Consider the following 14,073-nt stretch of genomic DNA (forward strand, 5'->3'; position numbering starts at 1 on the left):
CATTTGTCAAAAATATATAATATATATTCTTCATATATGCTACAACCTATATGTTTTCAATTGATATCACATTTCTCTTAATATATAGATGAGTATCTACAAGAAATAACAGTTTTTGTCAACAAACTATTCTTGACCAAATAATAGTCTTTCTCAATAACAATAATAAAAAAAAATTACATAGTAAAAAAGTAGACAAAAATAGTAACCTATATATTATAACCTATTTTAACAATTATTTTCCTAATTATATTTTAAATGAAGTCTTTTTATCAAATATTTTATAAAAATAGAAAAAACTCTATTCACCATCCATTTTCTCCTCATCATCTCATTATCCCATGAAGTGACATTAGATGATAGGTTCATAAGTGAAATATAGTCTCATAAAAATATCACTATTTTACGAAAATACTCTCATCTTAAAATATTCTTATAAAAAAGAATTATGCATATTTTTTTATCATTACAAACTTGTAAATTTGTTTTTATATTGATGAAAATCCGTTGCAAACAAACATTTTTTCAATGATCAGAGTAATTTAAACCCGATTAAATATCTAAAATTTTGCTTAAATTTGAAAACTTGGGAAACCATTCAATAGATCCCGTTAAATCAAACTTTTTAGAGTGTTGCTATACAACCTGCTCATTGTAGCACAACCTCCACACATCGCCTATGTGTAATTTTTTTCAATAAACAAATGTGCCTTTTAATCCATTCAATCAATTATTTTCATTCCCCCCTCCCCGTGTTCCCCCCTCCCCCAGCTTTCTCACCCCAGTTGCAGGTTCTCTTCCGTACGGCTTCATCCCACAGCCTGCAGTGTTGCTTCTCACCGTGAATCTTCTGAATGGCACGGACAGTGGTCTGTTCCTTTTGGGTTTTTGTTTTTCTCTCTTTCTCTCCATTTTGTTTCCCTTCTCTGTTATGAAAACTTTGTTGTCAAAAGTGGTCTGTTGTGAAAGGATCTATATACTTTGTCGTGAAAATTTTCTAGTTAAACTCAATTTGCCCAATATCAGTGCCCAAATATTCGTAATATAAGTGGTGGTTTAGATAGTGGTTTAATCAGTTTGATCAGAGAAAACCACAAAAGTATCCAAAACCTTGACCTTCAGGAGAGGTGCAAAACAACGTTCTTGAAAATGTGTGTGGTGGGTGGGACCAAAATTGGTAAATATCGAGAACAACAACATGTTCCTAACACAACAATGGCTGAAACTACTCTTTAAGATTGCAACATTTTGTAAACTTCTCAATTAGCTACAATTTATATTTGACTTGTTGCATTAATGGTCTATTAATCAATAACCAAAGCTGATCTCCATGTGAACATTGCGCATAATTTCAAAGTCAGTTTTACAATTGAAACTTGATCAATTGCTCTGCTTTTATTGGCGGGCATATATGTATAATGTTCTAGTGTGGATCAAGCCTGATGTTTTATTTTTATTTTTATTGGATCTGGCTCAACTCATTAGTTATTTATTGAAATATAATTGGATATACTTTTAGTGGCAGACATTAGCCGTGAGTGGTAGGTGTGCTTCATGGATATACTTTTACTCGGCTTAAACTTCTTTTACTGGCAGACACTAGCAGTTGTTAATCCATCAATAACTTAAATTCCTTTCTTGTAAGGAAAAACCTTCTTTACAAGCAAAGAGGTAGAGACATGAATTTCTTTTTAATTCATGTGTGGAGAAAAGAAAATCACCAAATGCACATAAAAGTATGAATAATTCCATGCATGCTCAAATCTGTTCGCTCCCAGAAAATAGAAGAGGTCTAATCCAGAATGCTAACAGCTAATTTCCCAAAATCTAAAGAACCATAGCTTGTAATACAGCTAATTTCCCATCTGCAAACTCCCAAAAAAAGAAAAAAACTCTCAACTATAAATCAATATAGACAAGCGAGAATGACAACCAAGATAAATTGCAAAGCTTTAAAGGGAGCTCAAATACTTGACTACAAAAGAAAAGAAAAGAAAACATGAAAAAGAAAAATAGTTACAGAGAACCTTACCATTAGCCTCCTCCATGGTTTGAGTTGTGAAGAATGACAATGATTAAGAAAATGGGTACAAAAGAGAAGTGTGAAAAAAGGGGGGATAAAGAGGAAGAAAGTGACAATAGGAAGATAGAAAAACTAGTCCACATATTGTAATATTTATACATATTTTTGTTGGGGGTGGGGAGAAGAGATCTACTAGGGTTTCAGCGGTGAGAGACGCGAAGGGGCTGGGGTGAGGGGCGTCGGGGGGTTGATGGGTGAGGGAAGAGTCTGACGATTGGGGAGAGGGAGAAGAGATGTTGTTGCTTCGTGTGGTCTGTGGGGCGTTGGGGTGCTGCAACGAGCTGGGGGTGAGGGAGAAGTTGTTCATTTCGAGTCTGAGGGAGGAGAGGAGTCTAAGGGAGAAGAGGGATGGCCGAGGGAAGCGTGATGGGTGAGAGAGAAGAACTGTGATGTGGGCTACAGTGTTAGGGACCTCGGTCTAGTCCCTAAACATTAAGAATCCGAGAGCTTGCCTTGCTTTGTGATGATCGAATGTATTTTGCTAACTTGTTTGGCCTTGAACGTATTATGGCAATGGAGGGTCCCTAGGTTGATGAAGGTATGAAGGTATGGTGTTTAGTGATGGAATTGATGAGGATGATGAGTTCTGGTGATCTAGGTGATGAATTTGTGTGTTTGATGCAATGTGGAACAACTTGATGATGGTCCTTGTTGTTGGAGCCACTTGGGGGATGTTTAGGGTTGGTATGGTAAAGTTAGGCTAGAGGTTGGGTGGTGGCTAAGGAGAATTACGAATTTGGAAAGAGTTGGATTAGGGTTGGAGTGTATGATGAGGTGCTAGGGTTTGGAAGGATGTGGATGAGTGAGGCTAGGATTCCTAACTTATAAGAATTAATTTAGGGATGATAGGATTTTGGAAGGATTTGGTGTTGTTTGAATGAGTTTAGGGTTTTCATTAAATTTAGGAATTTGGGGATGGAATATAGGATTTGAATATGGTAAGATGATGAAGGTCTTTGATTGACTTGAGTGATTCAAGAAATTGAGTATTTTAGGGATTGAGTGATTTTAGGGATTGTATATAGAAGATGAGATGATGATTCCTAAAATGTAGGAATTTCCTTGTGGGATTCTAGGGATTTCGGCTAGGGCTTAGTTGGATGAAGGGAGGCTAACTTTGGAAAGTAGAAATTATGGAAAATATGGGATTAGAAAGATGGAGGTTTAATGTTTGTTTGTGAGGTAAGGAAACACAAGAAAATATATGAACAAACTAAAAAATATATGAACAACAATGTATTTTTGGATATTTGGATGGAGAATGGAAAATATGCAAAAGATGGATAAATGAATCAATACATATTCACGAATTGCAAGGTGATGAAACAAAGATAGATAAATGGAACAACACCTATTCACGAATTGCAATGTGATGATCATTTCCTTGGGATCCACAAATTGCACCCAAGTAGCCCAAGTGCAAAAGCACATAAAAAATCTCAAGAACACAACTCAAACCATCAACAACGAAAATATGCCAAAAGATACAAAATGAAATGTCTAATAGTCCTATTTAAAACCCCTTGTAAAATAGGTCTTGGGTGGCCCTATGATGGCCCGTGTCATACGTTGACCCTTGATTGCCTAAGCTGGCCCATGGGATGGGTTATGGGCATGACTGGCATGTGTGTGGCTAACACAGCCCAGGCATGGCCTGGGTGCTAACATGGCTACTAGCGTGGGGCTGGCATGGCCCATGCATGGGTCTGGGCGTTGGCCTATCTGCTGGCTTGCATGCATTGCTTGGCTAGCATGGCCAAGGCAAGAGGCTTGGGCACGGGATTGTATTGTTGCTGCTGCTGCGGCATGGCCCAGGTAGGGGGCCTGGGCATTGGTGTTGCTGATGGCATGGCCTAGGTAACAATCATGGGCACTAGGGCTGCCTGCTGGTGGGCGTACTGCGCGTGCTGCTGGAATGTTGCGTGCTAGATGGGTTGCACGCGCTGGTAGGGCTTTCGCTAGCCTTGCTGGGCGTCCTGGGCATGCCATGGCAGGGGGCATGCCATGCCTATGGTGCTATCCTGGTTATGGCCATGGCATGCCTGTGGGGCTGTTGTGAGGCTGTCAAGGCATGTCAATGACAGTGTCAAAGCTTGTCAAGGCTTGTCTGCGACAATGTCAAGGCCTGGCCAGTGGGGCTGTCGGGGCATGTCATCGATAGTGTTGAGATATGGGTTGTGGGGCTGTCCAACCTTGTTAGTGACAATGTCAAGGCATCAGTCATGGGCCCATCAAGACTTGTCATGGCATGGTTGACAACTTGGTCGTGAGCCATAAAACTTGGGGTTTTGACATACTGACCGGGTTCGCCACGTGGGTGTGTGGTGTGCGACAAATAGACCAGGGGTTGAGTAGATTATTTCAACTTCTTATCTGTCTAGAGTTAGGAAAAAACTTGTAAAGTAGCCGTTGCCAACGGAAAAAGGAGATTCCAAACGTATTCCCACCGTCGTTGCAACATTCGAAAAAACTTTTGAATTCTCCAACTAGATGTCGTCGGTCTCCTGTCTCCCACACACTTTTTTAAACCCAAATCTTCAAGCCGCTACACTCCCCCTTCTCTGTAACTATTACTTTTTATCTCCTTAACTGTCGTTTCGTCTCTCTCTCTCTCTCTCTCTCTCTCTCTCTCTCTCTCTATACCCGGTTCTTTCTAACCTTCTTTCTTCTTTCCGACTTTGTCTCTACAAAGCCTGCCTACTATTTGGTTCTCAATCTATAATTGTTTGCTCTTTTTTTTTTTTTTTTCTTCTTCTTCTTCTTCTTCTTCTTCTTTTTTTTTTTTTCCTGCAATCAGGAAATTGTAATAGCAGAAGGATCTATGGCAACCATTAATGGATACACTGAAAGTGCTCAAGCAAAGAGCGTTGATTCTCAGTCTGTTATTAAAAAGTACATTGGGTTTTTTTTTGTTAATTTTTTTGTCTCGTTAATGTTAAGATATAGATTAAATAATAAAATTTACATCGGTTTAAATTTTTGAGATAAATGATGATTTGATAGAATCAGAACAAATGTCCTAAATTTAAAATATTACACTTTAGTACTCTATTCCCATTTAATTAAATATTATACTTGTTGAGGTTATTTTTTGAGGAAAATCTAGCATATACATGAGGGAGAATGTTAAGAACATAATACAAGTATTAAAATCTATCCCTTATGGAAAAATGATGATTTTACATAGTGACAGAGCAAAGGTCTTAAGTTTGAGTTTGACTTTATACTCTATCTTATTTAATTAAATATTATACTTGTTATGCCCACTCATTAAGAAAGAGTTTGACCTGCATGTGATGAACTTAAATAATAAAAGCTACTTTCTTAACATTTTGAGATAAATAATGATTTCACTAGATGATGGTTGAATATTGTTTACTATGTTAAGCTAGATGGGTGACTATTGTTTGGGTTGTGAGTGTTTGAGTTTTTGATTTAAGTTTTTGTCTATGTTTTAGTTGTATGGATCTTCTCCATGACCTTTTCTGTTGAAAGGGGGCTTAAAAGCGCTTGGTTTTTTACTTGGTTATCATCTCTTTTGGAATGTATATTGAGGTTGTATTTTTTTTTTTTATCTTCTCGTTTTGTAGGGTTTCTAACCCTATTAATTCTTGCGTTATTGTTCTTATGAAACAGGTTGCAATCTGAGTTGGTGGCCTTAATGGTAAGAACCTTTTCATTCTTCATTTATGTCCTCGATTGCCTAAAAGTTTTGCAAAATGGAAGTGCTATTCAATGTCCCTTGAAATTATTTTTGCGGTATAGGGGTTTTGATTAATTTTCTTATTTTATAACTTCAATTTTAGATGAGTGGTGAGTCTGGAATATCTGCCTACCCTGAAGACAATATATTCTGCTAGAAAGGGTCTATATTCTTCAGGTTCTTTTGTCTTTTTGTGCTTTTGCTGGGCTTCTTCATGTCATTTTACGGTTCTTCATGTCATTTGCCGGGCTTAGTTCATCTTCAAAGCAATGTTTTGACCCGAATTGTCATGTAGCATTGAATTTATGTGCAATGTTTATGTGTAGGATAAATGGTCATCTGCTTATGATGTCAGAACCATCTTGTTATCTATCCAAAGTCTGCTTGGAGGTAATTCTTATCCTTATGCTGTTTCATCACGACTAAAGATTTTGAAAGCTCCAACCTCAGCTTTTTAGAATTGTGCTGGGTCCTGTGTTAGGATCTACAGTCCATTTCTTTTTTTTTTTTTAAGTAATTATATTCATAACTATTTTACAAGGGAAATGATGTTTGTAGCCAGGTTTGGATTCAAGAATATTGAGCAGTCTACTCTTTCCTCCAACTCATAGATGACACAACAAATTATCTCCACCTCAGCAGCTAGTCTTCCAAAAGAATCGGGTGTTATGTAGACTAGGTTGTGTGCTGCCTCTGTGTAAATGTAGTGCTCTGGCAAGATTCATTTTGTAACAAACTCTGCAAATCTCTCTATACAACAATGCATAGCAACTGCTCGACACTTTGTCCATGTGAATTTTGTTGAGTCCAGTGTGTATATATATCAACTTGTATCGCTATGCTATAATCAATGAGAATGAAATACATTTCTTCTTAATCTCTATCAAAGAATTGCTTAAATTCATCTCATCTTATATCATCATTACAATTTTTTTAAATTTTCATACAAAATATAATAAACAATTTAACTTCTTCAAATCTCAAAACAATAATAATATTAAAAAATAATATGCTAATAATATTTTATTCAGTTTTCAACTCCAATATAAAATCATCTCATCTCATCTCACTGTCCAAACCTCACTTTAGAGTGTCTAAGTCTCGTGTACCCTCTTTGAAAAATAGTGTAAATCAATCTGGGACCCACATGTTATTTTTCTGAAAACTCATATTTTTTATAGAGAAATGATACTTGCAGTCGTGAGTGTGCAAGCGTTGTGCAGTCGTTTTGAAAAAAATGAATAAATATGAGACCCACACGAAAAGAAATTAATATTTTAATAGTAGACCTACTCTTTTTCAAAGCGACTGCACGGCGCTTGCGCACTCCACGACTGTATGTAGCATTACTCTTTTTTATAAGAACAAACTAATGTTATGAGTAAAATGCTTGAGATAATTAATGCCAAAAAGGCGATCTCTTCCTGCATTTTAGGGCATCTCTTGGTAGGTGAAGTGAAATGGTGATTTCTAGATTTGTAGCATTGAAATTTAGTCTATTAAAATCATATGCTTCTCATATTGCTTATGAAAATTTAGAGTAAGTTGGAAGAATCCTAGTTATCTATTAAAATGTTATTTATTAATTACTATTGGTCTACAAAAAGAGTTTCTACTTTGAAGCTGAGAAATGATTTTTCTTCATTTTTTATTTTTTATTTTTTTAGTTTGTTATTTTAATAGTTAGCCCATAAGATCATTTAAAATGTGTCACATCATCATGGATTGATTGATGGTAACTAGATTTAGAATGAAGGCCAAGGTGCATTATATAATTATAAATATATAGATTTTGACAATAAAAAATAAGTACAAGTATAAAGAAGTTTTAAGTTTTCCAAACAATTGAGAACATCAGCAAATTAAGAATGAGTAAAAAATGAAGCTGATTTTGTTTCTACTTCTCTTTCAAATTTGAAAAGATTTTAAGGCCAAAAAAATATTTATTACTCATTAAAAAAATTAATTTGTATTTTTGTTGCTTGATATAATTTTAAAAGTTTGAAATTTGAAAATTTAAAAAATTTAATTGTCTTTTTTACATGTGCATGATATAATTGAAAATTTTAAAGTTTTAAAATCTAAAAGATGTTTACAACATATGCATGTTATTTTTGAAATTTTCAAATTCGGAAAATGAAAGATGTCTTTGATAATTACAACAATGTGAAATTTTTGTTTAAGAATTTTGAAAAATGAATGATACTCATTTTTTACATTTGGATTTTTCTTTTTAAATTTAAAAAGAACTCTCATTTTGGGATCTTAAAAATACAACACAATTCAAGCCTTACAATATTCATTCATAAAAAAGTCTCTTAAAATCTCTATTTTCTTTAATTTTGAGAGATATAGTTTGCGTTCTATTGTTTCATTTCACATTGAAGAGTGTACTATGATAACATACCCAATACTATCAGCTCTTGTATAATAGACATTAAAAGGGTGTGTACCTTGTGAGTGTAGTAAGATATATACATAGATAATAGCTTAATCACCACTCGTTAGATGATTGTAAACATATAAGGTATTATTTGAAGCAGTATTGCTAAAATGTGTAATAGGTTTTAATTTTCACATAAATAAGTTTGAATAGTGAATTTAGAAATCCTCAAGAGGTAGTTTGAAGAGAAGACGTAGGCAATAGGGTCGAACCTTATTAAAATACAGAATTTGCATCACTTTTACTACTCTTTATATTTATTGTTGTTTAGTATTTTATTCACATTTTATATATTTTGTATTTGATATATAATTTTCTGATTTCTTAAAACAAAACCAATTTAGCCCCTATTGAGTTAGTCATATGAGCCAATAATTGGTATAAGAGCAAATGCTTTGTTGAAAGATTATTTGTCTTTTGCGTTCAAAATCTTATGGTTAATTGTCATTTTCCTCATATTCTTCTCCGCTTTCGCTTTCTTGTGGAACAACTTTAAGTAACAATCTCTTCTTCGACTTTTCTTCTTCTGCTTGCCTTTTTAATGTGTCCTCATGTATAATAAGTCATAATCTGATGAGTTCACTTATCTTGAGTCTTGTGAGGTCATTAGTTTCAACAATCGCCTTAACTTTTGATCCCCAACTTCTTGGGAGAGAGTAGAGAATTTTTCTTATCATCTCCAAGTTTGAATAAGTCTTACCAAGAGCTGCTAAATTGTTTACAATGTTAGTAAAACAAGTATACATAGTGCATATGGATTCATCATCAGTCATTCTAAAAGTTTCATATTCATGCACAAGAATGTAAATCTTTGATTCTTTAACTAGCAAAGTTTCTTCATATGTTACTTCCAAGTTATCCCAAATTTCTTTGCAGATTTGCAAGTCATTACTTTGCTGAACTCATTCCCATCAAGAGCACAATATAACCAGTTTGGGGCTTGTGCATTTAATCGAATAGATTTCTTATCTTCATCATCCAAATCCTCTTCTCCTTTTGTAACCGTTACTGCATCAACGAGTTTTGTTGGAATATGGCCGACTGAACCTTGTTAAAATACTGAGTTTGTATTTCTCTTATATTTACTCTTTATATTTACTTCTGCTTAGTGTTATGTTTTCATTTTATATTGTGAATTTCATATATAATTTTTTTTTTTTTATCCAATTCACTATCCCTCTTGAATTAATCATTTTTCTTGAAGAAAAGGGTGCCTAGTGTCTCCCATGCTTCTTCCTTTGTGTGACAGCACTTCAAATGTGCTCAAACAACTCATTCTCTATTATCGAATCAAGATCCCCCCATCACAGCAAACTTCCACAATTTCAGCAATCCCACATATTTAGCTGGTTGACCGTTACACAATATATTTGTACAACAAATTATTTTCCTTTCCATGTATAGATAACTCTACTCAAAGTTTATATGTACGTGAATGACATCGATGAAAAGTAAGTGAATATTTTCCTACAATCTGTTTCTTAACATGGTATCAGCCAAATATCAATCCTAACATACATGTGCCCAGCTTCTATGGCTTCCTCTTCTAATGATTCCTCTCTTTCTTCTCCATACCTTCTTCATCTCTCTAACTCTCCCAATCTCATACTTGTCTCTGGTCATCTCACCGGTGATAATTTTTCCAAATGGCAACGTGCTCTTCGTCGAGCCCTCAATGCCAAAAACAAACTTTCTTTTGTTGACACCACTCTCAAACCACCAGCCACCACCTCCTCTAAATATGCTCAATGGAATAGGACCAAAGACATGGTTCTTACTTGGATTGGATTCTAAACACCATAGCCCCATCTCTTGCCAACTCTCTGGACTACCATGATGACCCGCGCGATGTATGGCTCGACCTTGAGTCTCGGTTTTGCCATGGCAACAATGCCCATCTCTTCCATCTCAAACAAGAAATCTCAAACCTTCACCAAAATCAACTTTCCATCCCAGATTATTATAACAGCATCAAACAATTATGGGATGAACTTGGCAATCTTCAACCCCAACTGATGCAAATACCTTAGAGAAAAGGGCTAAAGACGAGTGAGTGTTTCAGTTTTTACTGGGACTCAACGACTCGTTTGTTGCCCTTCGCACCCAAATCCTTGCCACCAAACCCCTTCCTCCTCTCAACAAAGTCTTCTCCATCCTCTTCCAACAAGAAAAACAACGTCTACTCCATGTAACCCGTATGCCCTCCAAAAATATTGCTCTTATTGCTTGGGCCTCTCATCCCGACAGACCATCTTTCAAATGCACTGAGTGTGGCAAAGAAGGCCATACCCGTAGAATGATGGGAACCAAGGTGGGCCTAGTCTTAAAGATATGTTGCAAGTACCAGATGGGCCAAATACAAGTTCAAGGGCTTAAACGATGAAGATTATGCTTTGATTCATTTCATAAGCTATGGAAAGGGCAACAACATGACTTATAGGCTTTGGACACTTGAAGACTTTCAACTTATTTAATTAATTTCAAGGACCTATTTTATTTGCTTAGAATAATTGGGTTTATGCCTATGCAAGGGCATATTGGGAAAGTTATTATTTTATTGAACTAGGGTTAGGGTACTGTAGCGAGTTACTGTAGCTCCGTACTGTAGCCGCGGCACTGTTCATCCAGGGGCACTTTTGGAAGATGGGGGGTTTATTTTGGCTAGGGTTTCATTATGTTTTGCTTTAAATACTCTATGTGGCCACATTTTATTCAGATTATAAAATTTATGAAATTTGATGAGTTTTATTCATTGTGAGTTGAGTTTTACTCCTCTTGTTCTTAATTGAACTTTTGAACTTATCAAAGGTAAATCACAACCTTTGTGGCGTTCCTCCTTTATAATCTGGGTTCTTGAGACGGGTTCTTCAACGGGTCTAGATTTTAATATAATCTGGGTTCTTGAAACGAGTTCTCATCGGGTCTAGATTCTCCATCCATAGACTTGATTTTGGCTTTCTTGGGAAGTTTTCAAATTGACTGTGGGTTCAAGGGATTCCATTCCCGCGGGTTCATATCACCCGTACTCGTTGCTGCCTCATCATCGGATATCCTCCAGGTCGAGAACACACAACAACCGCAAACCGTCCCTTCTTGGAAAACCTCCTACTGCTGCTAACCTTGTAGGTGCTAGCTCGAGTCGGGTACCAGGCCTCTCTCTGGAAATCTACCAGCAACTTATGACTCATCTTCAATCTTCTTTTCCAGCCGAACAATTGTGGGTAAATCCACCACGCTGAAATTCCCCTTTGACCCATAGCAACATTGGATCATCGACAGTGGCGCGACTGACCACATTAGCCATTGCCGATCTGCCTTCTGGAACCTCTGACCACCACCCATGGCTCGGTTGATTCGGCTACCCACGGGAGAGACCATTCCTATTGAAGGAATTGGCTCTATTATTCTATCCAAAACCCTCTCCTTACAAAATGTCCTTTATGTCCTTAAATTTTGCTTTAATCTCCTCTATATCCGTTATCTCACTACTCATTTATCTTGTGTTGCTATCTTCTCATTATTTTTTTCAAGACCTACAGTTGAAGAGGTTGATTGGAGCGGGTGAAGCTTGCAATGGACTCTATGTTTTTCAGCCCCAACAAAATGCTAATTTCTTCATTCAAAATATTGACAATAAGATCTTATGCCATTGTCGTCTAGGTCACCCTTTAAGTTTTACTAGTCCTGCTATTTTTTATAGTCCATGTACTCTTTCCCATTGTGATATTTGTTCTCGTTCTAAGCACACCCATTTACCTTTTCAAGTTCATGCGAATAAAATTTTACTTCATTTTCATCACTTACATTGTGATATTTGGGAAGGTTATCATACTGCCTCTATTTGTAGATCTCATTATTTTTTTACTATTGTTGATTTTTTTTCTCGCACCATATGGATTTATTTAATGCATTTTAAATCATAAACTTTTAATCATTTAATGCATTTCTTTGCTCTTGTCAAAAATCAATATCAATCCCCGATTAAAATCATTCGCACAAATAATAGCCAAGAATTCCTTTCAAAAAATCTTCAAACTTTTTTTAATGCTCATGGCATCATTCATGAATATACATGTGTTGAAACGTCTCAACAAAATGGTGTTGCAGAGCGTCAACATCGACACCTTCTGAATGTTGCTCGGAGTCTCCATTTTCAAGCACATTTACCTCTTAAATTTTTGGAGAATGTGTTCTTACTGCTATTTATCTCATCAATAGGACACCTAGTCGGTCTCTTCAAAATCAAATTCATTTTCAAATTCTTCTCCATACTACACCCACATACACCCATCTACGTGTATTTGGTTGTCTTTGTTATGCTCAAACCCTTACTACTCATCACGACAAATTTTCTCCCCGAGCATCTCGTTGTATCTTTATTGGCTATCCTAGCAACTGTAAAACTTACAAATTATACAATCTTGATACTGACATAATTTTCTATTCGTGTGATGTCACTTTCCATGAAGACCAATTTCCTTTCCAGCAATCCATCACTCCATATCCTAGCCATTCCAATATTTCGACTCTACCTATTTCAGAACCTACTTCCTCTACCACTCCCACATTGGCCACACCTACAGACTCGACACCCACTTCCCTTATCCCCTCTCGTCCCCATCGTATTATCACTCGTCCTACTTACCTTCTAGATTATGTTTGTCCTACCATTCCCCCAGAGTCCACTTCTTCTTCAATCGCTGCACAATCTTCAGGTACTTCTCATCCCTTATCTATTTTTCTTTCTTGCTCTCGTTTTTCACATGCACATCATTCATTTTTAACTGCTCTTGCTACCTCTATTGAGCCTATTGAAATGTGTATGAATGTAAATAAATAAAATTATATGTTTAAATATATAAAATAAGTTGAGAGAAGTTTAACTTTTTATAGAAAGTTGAAAAAATAATGAATCCATGAATGAATAATTTGAAACAAGTTGATATCACTTTAACAACCAAACATAACTTTTCTCACTCTTGCCGAATCACTCACAACTTTCACATTTTACTCGGTTTAACCTTCACAAATGATGAGCTGCTACTTGTATAGGAATTTAAAGCCGGTAAGTCGACTACTCTAGAAGTTTCTAGCATTTTAAATGTCTGAATATATATTAATACTGTAGTAGATTTCTCTAGGATAATGATGATGGTGGGTAAAGAATATTCTAGAATAAGGCAATGCTACCTTTTTTAAACATCCACATCTAAGGATCATTTTGTTGCCTTTAGGCTTTAAGCTAGCTCCATCTATAGCCAAATCATGAAAGAAATAAAGAGGATGCTAAAGCTATTGCACAAGCGTCTACATCTAAGATTCAAGAACCAAAGATATATATAGTAAATAGTTAGTAGTGTAGACATCACAAAGAAACAAATTCTTTGCTACAGAGAATTAATTAATAATCAAATTTTTATACACCGATAAGACTCAAGAACCAAATTAAAAGAGAAGAAAAAAAATACAGATCATTGCTTAGCCTAATAATAGATTGTTCTATACATGTTAAGAGTTTTGTTACTCATCATCTCTACACACCATAAAAAAGTTTGGTGTATGGTGTTTGGGGATAATGAATAGAATTTTTCAATTGTATTATCCACATACACCTCCTTGAAACAAAATGTTGTAGAGTACTAATTTGTATCGAAGTTTAGGGAACTTTTAAAATACTTCAATTTTCTATGGCTGGACAAGTACAACTCGACCTTTCTTTTAAAAAAAAAGTACAGTTAGACCTTTTAACTTTTAGTGGCATCACATTCATCAACACCGTATTGCAAGCATTTTTGTGTGACCGTTGTTACGTATTTATCCTGAACCGAAGAGAAGACGGCTCGG

General features: G+C 35.8%; 1 pseudogene; it reads left to right on the forward strand.

Annotated features, from left to right (window-relative positions):
* The first annotated feature begins 4,904 nt into the window (after positions 1–4,904).
* LOC118348458 lies at positions 4,905–6,478 on the forward strand (annotated as a pseudogene).
* The last annotated feature ends 7,595 nt before the right edge of the window (positions 6,479–14,073 follow it).

This window comes from Juglans regia, chromosome 5 (genome assembly GCF_001411555.2).
Source record: "Juglans regia cultivar Chandler chromosome 5, Walnut 2.0, whole genome shotgun sequence".
In the NCBI taxonomy this organism is placed as follows: domain Eukaryota; kingdom Viridiplantae; phylum Streptophyta; class Magnoliopsida; order Fagales; family Juglandaceae; genus Juglans; species Juglans regia.